The sequence below is a fragment of the Apis dorsata genome, unplaced genomic scaffold (genome assembly GCF_000469605.1).
Source record: "Apis dorsata unplaced genomic scaffold, Apis dorsata 1.3 scaffold_58, whole genome shotgun sequence".
Taxonomy (NCBI): Eukaryota; Metazoa; Arthropoda; class Insecta; order Hymenoptera; family Apidae; genus Apis; species Apis dorsata.
This window is the reverse complement of record NW_006263358.1, coordinates 1,050,272-1,059,102: the sequence shown is the minus strand read 5'-3', so window position 1 is coordinate 1,059,102 and position 8,831 is coordinate 1,050,272. Positions and strand designations below refer to the sequence as shown.

At 37.8% G+C, this 8,831-nt stretch overlaps 1 protein-coding gene across 1 annotated transcript in view; it reads right to left on the bottom strand.

Annotated features, from left to right (window-relative positions):
* Positions 1-8,831, bottom strand: part of LOC102678880 — a 123,731-nt gene that overhangs the window by 65,438 nt on the left and 49,462 nt on the right. The window contains exon 2 of the mRNA XM_006609583.2: positions 6,550-6,671. The gene's annotated coding sequence lies outside the window, so the exon portion shown is untranslated. The remainder of the gene's footprint in view (positions 1-6,549; positions 6,672-8,831) is intronic.

Here is an 8,831-nt window from a genome sequence, read left to right as displayed (position 1 = left end):
AAAAAAAAAAAAAAAAAAAAAAAAGAAATTCCAAGATCGTCTTAATTTCAAGTTTCTCCATTTCCATAAACCCTTCATTCGCCTCTCGACGAATTGATCCACCACCTGAGCTCGAGGGTACGGAAGTTCTAGACCCTCGAATGAATATCCCGAACGAGGACCGTCGTCGTCGATGACCCCCTTTTTCGATCCCATACATATTCGAGTGGTGTCCTCGCGGCTTGATCCACCGAAACCGTGCTTTTTGTCATGGAAATATCCCCTCCCGATTTTCCAACTCCCCGTACAAACACGCGTCCCCGAACGCGTGGAAGACGGGAGGAGAGAAGCAGCAATATGCTGTTCTCTGTTCGTCGAAACACCGGAAATCGAAGCCCGATCTCTTAACAACCGGTGACATTTAATCGAGGCGATCACGGGAACGCGTAAATCGCTTGGCAAATAATTGTCGTGGCAAGATCGTTCACCCTCGAGCCGAGGGTGTCGCGAACGGGTTGTTGCTTCCTGTTCTCCCATGGAAAATTGAAAATTAAAAGGAGGCAGAAGAAGATGGCTTGCCTCAGTGTCGAGAAAGATTCTTCCTCTCTCTGTTCCTGAAAATTACTTGGGAGAGGATGGAGGATGAGATATGTAATGTAATTCCTTTCTTTGCGAAATGAATCGAAATTCGTTCATTCTGGAAATTGTAATTGTAATTTTAATCTGGAGATAATCTTTCGGACGTGATTTTTTTCATTATTTATTTTTTTTTATTAAAAAGAAATATTTAATCATATGCGTTGGCAAGTATTGATAAAATGTTACGTTTAAGGTTCAATTTTATTTAATTTCTCGCAAAGTGTTTGGATTTGTGGATTTCTTAGATCGAGGTTTTTAATTTCTTTTTTTTTTTTTTGATATTATTGGTATAAAAATTGTTAGAAGAAAAGAAAATCGTTTTGAAAGGGATGAACAGCGGGAAAGTTTCGTTTTCATTGGCCTTGAAGCATAGAAATTAACCGAACTGGTTGAAAAGAAAGAATGAGCATCGAGAATGCTTTTTCTTCGTTCAATTAAATTGTAAATTATTCCTGGCGAACAAACGTTTTACTCCAGTTTTTATTTTCACGCATTTCTCTTGCAAAAGAATTCCAATTTTCTCGAACAAACGGTAAAACATGTTCGCTCCACTTTTCGTTGCTAATTTTTTTCAGACTCAACGAATCGTTAAAAAAAATCTTTCCACCCCGGAGAAGATGTTGCTTTTGTATTTTGCTTCCATCAACAAATTGTATTGCGATATTCTTTTATCGCGTCATTTTCGATAAAATTATTGTAAAAATATATTTTATATAACCAGAACTTTTATATAACTGTCACGATTTGCACATTGTGTTCTACAATTTATCGTTTTCGTTCCCATTTGTGCCGCGTATATTTTTATTCGCATGTATATTTTTATTGGGGAATTTGGAAATATAATCGAAATCTAAAAAAGTGACATCTATATAATTGCTTTGAGAAAATTTTTAATGTAAAATTTCTGAAGACTCTTGTATTGTCTATCATCACTTTTTGTTAAATTTATCAACGAGAGAAAACCATTTTTCAACGGACTTGCGAATATTTACTCAATCGTACAATAATATCGATCCCGTAACGACGTGCTCTCGTTATTTCACAACTTCTCAACAATTTTCCAATTCGCGAAAATCGATGGGATGCCGTGGAAATAAAATTCCGAACAATGTTCAACCTTACCATCCTGCAGAAATTATGCGTCCATAATTCGATAATATAATGATCTTTCTCACAATTTCACCAGGAAAATTTCACGCTCATTAAAAATATTATTTTTGCTTTTTACGAATACTATCTTCTTCTATCGTTCTTTCTCTTTATACTTGAAAAGTTTGTTCCAAAAGAGCAGATAAAAACTTCAATCAAACTTCAAGGTATTTTTCGAAGCTTTAAGGATAAATGGATTCCTAGGAATTCTGTTTAAATTTATCTCGCCAAACACTTGAAAGAATCGTGGAAAATTCGCGGAGAAACGGGCTCGAGCAGTCCTTTGTACGAAAAGAAATATTTTTCTCGACAACGGGTGCCGATCCAGCAGCTGAACGTGCTCGTCACTTCCACTCAACAAGAGCCTTAATTACTCCCGCTGCAAATATTTGCATTTCAAGTGGCTTTCGCTTGCCTGCATAATGTTTGACACAGTTGCAGCAACGGAGATGGGCCTGTGTGCTCGAGAATGCCTCCAAGTGCCACGAGTGGCCACTTTGTAACCGCATCACGCACGTGGTCGCCGAAAAAAAAAAAAAAAAAACAAAAAAAAGAAAAAGAAAGAAAAGCGTACAACGACGCAACGACGACGCGTCGTATCGAAGCGAGACGAAATTCCCTTTCGTCGCAGAGAAAAAGAAAATCTCATCAGAGATTGCGCGACTTTTCGATAATCCAAGCTCGTTTCGTTACGTAATTTTGTCCCCTGAAATGTTTTCAATTTTCACGATATGACTTCTCTCAAATCTGTTCGAAGCAGCATTGAAATCCCTTCGAATAATTTCCAAGAGAAACGAATTCGCTTTTGACGAGTTCCGATGGTATAAAGTACGATCGAAACGGAATTTCAACTTCTTAGAGATTTCCATAGAGACGTATATTCGTTCCAAGAGTGGCGGCGCATTCCCTCGTGGAACTGTGGAGCGCTGGCCCGTCGACTGCGATTAAACTTACAAACTCTGTCCCATGCTCGTTGTTATCAATCGCGACGAGTCGTTGAAACGGATCTTTGTCTTTTCACACGGTCGTGCGTCCAAGTATTTTATGATTCTCCGATAATAGATATATCTCTGACTGAAAGTAGGGCGAAATTCGGAAAACAGGCGTTATCGGTATCAGTCGTTCCGTTTGTAATGATATTGTATATCTTCCTATCGATTCACGATAAAACGCACTCGATTGTGGATCCATTCGCTACGTGTCCAAATCGATGTTGGATTAAATTGTTGAAATAATCGTGTATATCTTCTATAAATCGATCAGAAAGCTTCGATCGAGGAACATAAGGAAATTTGTTTAAAACATCGTATCGAGGAATAATTTAAAATCAAACTTCGAGTTCGTCTTAAAACTCTCGGTTTGTTGCATTGTTCCATTCGAGGAAATGGAAAGGGGAATATTTTTTGTGCTCAGAGATAAAAACTCTGGTCGCGATCAGTCGAGGACATCACGTCCACGAGCAAGTATCGCCGCAACAACTTTTGAAAAAAATTTATTCCGCGCTTGGAAAGGGTTTTTTTTATACATATACGGTGAGCTTTCACGAGCAATTTCCCGTGGGCGAGCGAATAACTGCGTGTATCCCATAGGTGTGGGCTCTAACGTTGTTTTAACGCGCCGCTGTCGGGAGAGTTATGCGGACCAACGATAGGAAACAAGATTTTCGTTCGATGATATAAAGATAAAACTGTATAGAAAATTGGCGATATTTCTTTCTCAATCCTTCTTTTGTAACATAACGTTTCATATCTGAACGAAAGATGAATTAAATTACAAAATCATTCAATCACGTTTCAAAGTAATATGGTAATTTTTAGTGCGAAATACAATCGGGAAAAAGTATAAAGTTTTGAGAGAAAAGATGTTGGAGCGATAGCATATTGTGCAACCTTTAAAATGCGCTTTGTTTCGTTTTAATATCTCAATCGGTTGCCGAGATATAACGTTTTAAAGTTACGGCAACGAAAAGGAGATTCCGCAATTCTGGAATGCACGGTGACCTACTTTTTTTCCTGACATGCGTACGTCTTTCCAGGAATCTCGAAAAAAAACTGCTTACTCGCGTCTGTCACTGACCAGCGCACGTGGCGCTAAGTTGAGATAGGTGAGAGCAGGCCTAAGGAGCGAGAGGACCGAGTGTGCGATAAGGACGGCGACAGAAAAAAAAGGGGAAAAATTAGGTTTATCTTCGAACGACGATATCTCGGAAACAGGAAGTCGGATCGAGATCAAACAAAAAGCGTTTTAAAGAGGGAGAATTCGCGCTTCCAATGATCTTAATTTGGTCGATAAAAAGTGGATAGATTCGAAGTTACAGTGGTTTAAAGTTTTGACAATTTTAATAGGATTTGTTGCAGTGTTTAAATAATGGTATGATGGTTTTTATGGTTCTTTTACGAATAATTTTGATCGAAATAATGATAGTTGGTATAATGAACGATGTAGAAAATATTATTTTTAGAAATAATATTATGACAATTCTTTGAGTTTAGTTGAGCAATTTCGATTTCGATAAGAAATTTAAACTTTTTCCGTACAATTCGAAGGGACGAAACGGCAGTTTGATACGACAGATAGGAGCCAAGGGAAGTGATCTTTGTATCGAGTTGTCATTTAATATCACATTCGTGACAAGACGGAAAATAGAATTTCATTCTCAGAGCAATCATAAATAGCAGAAAATAAATTTGCAAAGGAATAATCTGAGACGAGAACTTTGCTAATAAAATGATAAAAATAGACTCAGATGGGAAAGTCAGACGAAAGATACGATTTTATTAGCCATATCATTCAGTCATATAATTTTGTTAGAATTAACATCCGTTCTCTCTCGTCGATTTATTTCGTCTGGAAACTTTTCGTATCTCTGTCTAGCATATTTCATTGAATAATTTCTAGATTTATGAGTGATATTTCCTTTTAAAAAAACACTCGTAAAATAAACCCTAATCATTTGAAAAATAGGTTGAAAGAAGGGTACGATCGAGATTTAAAGTTCAATATTTTGAGAAATTTTTTGGAAAACTTTTTAATTTTATCTTTAAAATTCTAAATAAGTTACGTTAAGGAAATAATTATGTATCAAAAAATTTTATACAAAAATTTTCGTATGTTCGTACTTTTACGTAATTATCACAATCAATCTTTTCTCTGCTCGGTTTTTCATCAACCAAGCTATCATCTAGATAGAGCTTTAAAAACAAACAAAGAGCAAAGTATAACAGCGGATCATCTGTTGCACGCGAAGGATTAATTTCTACTGGCGACAACAAGATCTTGTTTGCAATTTCTTGCCCCTCGGGTATTAGTTCGACGAAATCTTCAGGTCTGAAATTTCGCTCCGGCTTAATTCGCGTACATACACAAACACAGGTATATCTATGACACGCGGGCCTTGCGACTCCAGGGAATCCCAACTTCTGTTATTTCCTTATCTATATATACACAAATCCTCCGGAACTAACAGTACAACAAAATTTATAGTAAAATATTTTTCCCATTAACAATATTCTTCTACTTTTTCCATTTAATAATATTCTTTATTTGTCCCCTTTTTACGTGACAAATAATATCCAATCACTGAAAATGTAAATTTCAAAAAGGAAAAAAAAAAAAATACTTCGATCCAAAAGAAATTTTTTAATTCCAAAATTTAAACGACAAAATTATAAAATTTCGATCAAAGCATATATAGAAAAACCCGAAGAATTTAAATTCAAAAATATTCAATTTAAAATTCCTCCCCTTTCGTGTCAAGAAAGTTTCCATCCTCTAAATTATTCCAAATGTTTCACAACAATATTGCCCGATATAAAAGCGTGATGAAACGACGCAAGTTTGTCAGCATGGAAAGTGAGGAATCCCGAGTATCAAAATTTAATAACCAACCTCCCCCTTGAGATCCTCTGAGCGAAAGCTCGACACCGTAGTTCAACCCTTCGAGGGGTTACCTCATGGAACTTTCAGAATTAATCCGAGTTAACTCGGAAACGACTCTGTTTCTGCTTAGACGAACTTGAAATGCCGTCACCACCGTGCTATCTGACCCCAAGGCTCTCCAGGATTTCCAAGGCAAGCCACCCCAGTCGCGTCTGCTCCCGTCTCCTCCCTTTCCTCTTCTTTTTCTTTTTTCTTTCTTTTTTTTTTTTTACCTCATTTAAGGTTACCGAGTAAGTTACGCTGGACCTCGTTCAAACTTTCTTGAAAAATCGGCGAGTCGAAATTAATTAGCAACAGGGACAACGATCACGGTGCTGGGCCTCCTTTCGCTCGCAATCGAAATTTATTTGCAACTTTTCTCCCCTCTCTCTCTCTCTCTCTTTCTGAAGTATTTCCTCTCCGAGAAGTTGAAAGAAATTAGCGGAGAAAGTTTTAGCCAACACAGCGGTGGTCGAGGTAAAGGAAATAGCGGTAGCTAATTGTAGATCAGAAGCGACGTAATTTGCTGGTCAAGATTTTTACTTTGATCAAATAAAATTGAACTCGGTTGAATTTACTTACTACCCTGTTTTTAGTCGCTTTGGATCGAAGCTTTGATGCCGGGTTCATAAAGCGGGCTTTAATTTTAATATATTCGTCCGGTAAAGAAATTGAATAACAAAATTTCTTTGCCGATTAATCTCCCTTCTCCTTCTTCTTCGAAAGTTCGAAGGATAATAATCACGTTAGGAAGAGATTAGTGTATCGCTCGAATTCCGGATAGAGAAAAAAAGGGGAGGGGGAAGAAAGGAAAAAAGAAAAAAGGAGAAATGAAAATTTCATCGAAATCGATGGGAGACTCACCTTGACCCAGAATTTCTGTTTAAGTTTCCACGGTTATTCAATCACGCTCCCCTGCCGTTCTGGACTTCCCCTTCTGTTTCCACCTTGAATCGCGTTGTCCCCAAGGGTTGTTCAGCCACTTCCTGCAAAAGTCGAACGCAAATCCCTATCAATCTCCGCGACGTAAACGAGAATTCCGCGTTTTAAATGGGAACCAGGGATATTGCCGATGGTTTTTTAAACGCAGCCATTCAATCGTTCACTCGAGTATAATCGTTCCCCCTGCTCTTTATCTAATTAATCGCCCTTTAAAAGGAACATTAAAGACTATATCCTTTAATAAAGTGGGCAAATTTTATCGTCCAATTTAATGACGATATTTTTTTCTTTTTTTTTTTAAATTACTTAACAATCATTGCTCTCGTTGTAATTCCCTTGTTTAATTTCTATATATGATATGAACGCTCGCTATTTTAAACCAAGATAACGAGCGTTTAAACGAACCGTTTAAAATAAATTAACGTTATTTATTCTACGATAAATATAATAATATTATCACATACTATACTATAATTACTATAAATTATAATGTTTATCGATGATAATTGCCGCCTAATTATTTATTATCATTATTCGTTGGAAATATCATTATGATTATTTAATTCTATATACATAAATAGGAAAGATAGAGCTACACGGCGCGATATCGGGATAACAAATTTCTCCAATTCAATTAGGATGTAGGGAAATAAAAGTGGTATGCGCGCATGAATGAAGTGATACCCAATTAACACGGGCTGAGGTGGTTTCGCGCGAAACTTTCGGGCAACGGCAGTCGAGTTCCGAATAACAAACTAATAAGCCTATTAGAGCGGAGGAAACGGCGGAAACGCGGTGTGGCCGACGCGAGTGCGAAGCTAACTCGCATAATTAAATTCTATCTTGAGGCCGAGCGGCGTCGACCACCGCCCACCGAATATTTCCAACCAACGAAAATTAATCGAGCAGCGTTCAATTTGAACTGACTGACTGACTGACTGCAGTTTAATTGCGTGCAAATTTTCCGGGAGGGCGGAAAAGGGGGAAAAAATCGTTCATTCACCCTCCATTATGGCTACGCGATAAAGTTATCGCGTGCAATGCTTTCAAAAATTCACTCGATCTAGTCAATTTTAAATTGGTTCAAATTAAAGTTTGAATAAATAAATTGTGGGATGAAAATATACGAATAATTTATTTAGTTTCAATACTCTTTAGGAACAGTTTTCTTTGATCTATCTTGGAAACACGAGCAGCGAATATAAGTAGGAAAATTCTTTTCTTTTTGACTCTGTTAATATATGAATAATAAATCTCGAATTTTCTTTTTCATCCATATCCAAAGCATAGAAGTTCTTATTATTAAGTAGAAGTTAAAAACTCTTTCTATACGAGCGATACAGATAGAATTACTTTCTCTAACAAATTTATATATTTTTGATTTCAGGTAAATCTTGAAGAGAAATGGCACGGTGATCTGTCTGTATTGAAAGAAGGCAGTCTCGACATCCAACAAAGATAATAACAGAAAGAAAAGAAATTGATTTTCGAAACTGTGAGTCTAGAAACAAGTCTCAGGATCGTTTTACCGGATGTCTATTCGTTGTGTAAGAATGGAAGAATTTAGAAGCGAGTCAGAGCAAACTACAATTTTCCAGGACGTCAACCATATCGACGAAATGATCTCGATAGGTGAGGGGCAGAAAAAGAGTAACCTCCTCCGCTACCTCATCTGCATACTTGCACCCTCACTCCCTCCTCGACCCTCCCTCCCTTATCGAACCTTTCAGCATTCCTTTGCTGTCATATAGCACGAGACATTGGGCGTCGTATGCATGGCTCGTGCCAGTTGGTAACCCCCGTGTAATTCTTTTTTTCGGCAAGAATCGGTTCTCAGGAGATTGGAAAGGTGGAAATGAGATTTCCAGGGGCAATTTGAAGCGAGTTTGTGCCGGTAAAAGGGTCGAGATGAAGGGAGGGGGAGGGGGAGGTCTTGTGACGAAGAAGAGGAGGAAGTCGAGACGGGGTCGAGGGCTGAGATGAGGAGACGGATACACACGGGTAAGAGGGGAAGAGGAGGGGCGAGGGGGAGGGAAAAAAGAAAAGGGAAGAAAGCGCGGAATGAGCTGCTTTATTATGTCTTGGTGGAGAAAATTTATCAGTCATCTTCTCTCTTTGATCTATCCTCCCCCACGCTTAACGTGGTACAATTTCTTTCGAGGAAAAATTAAAAGGAACGAGGTATATAATATTAAGATAGACGT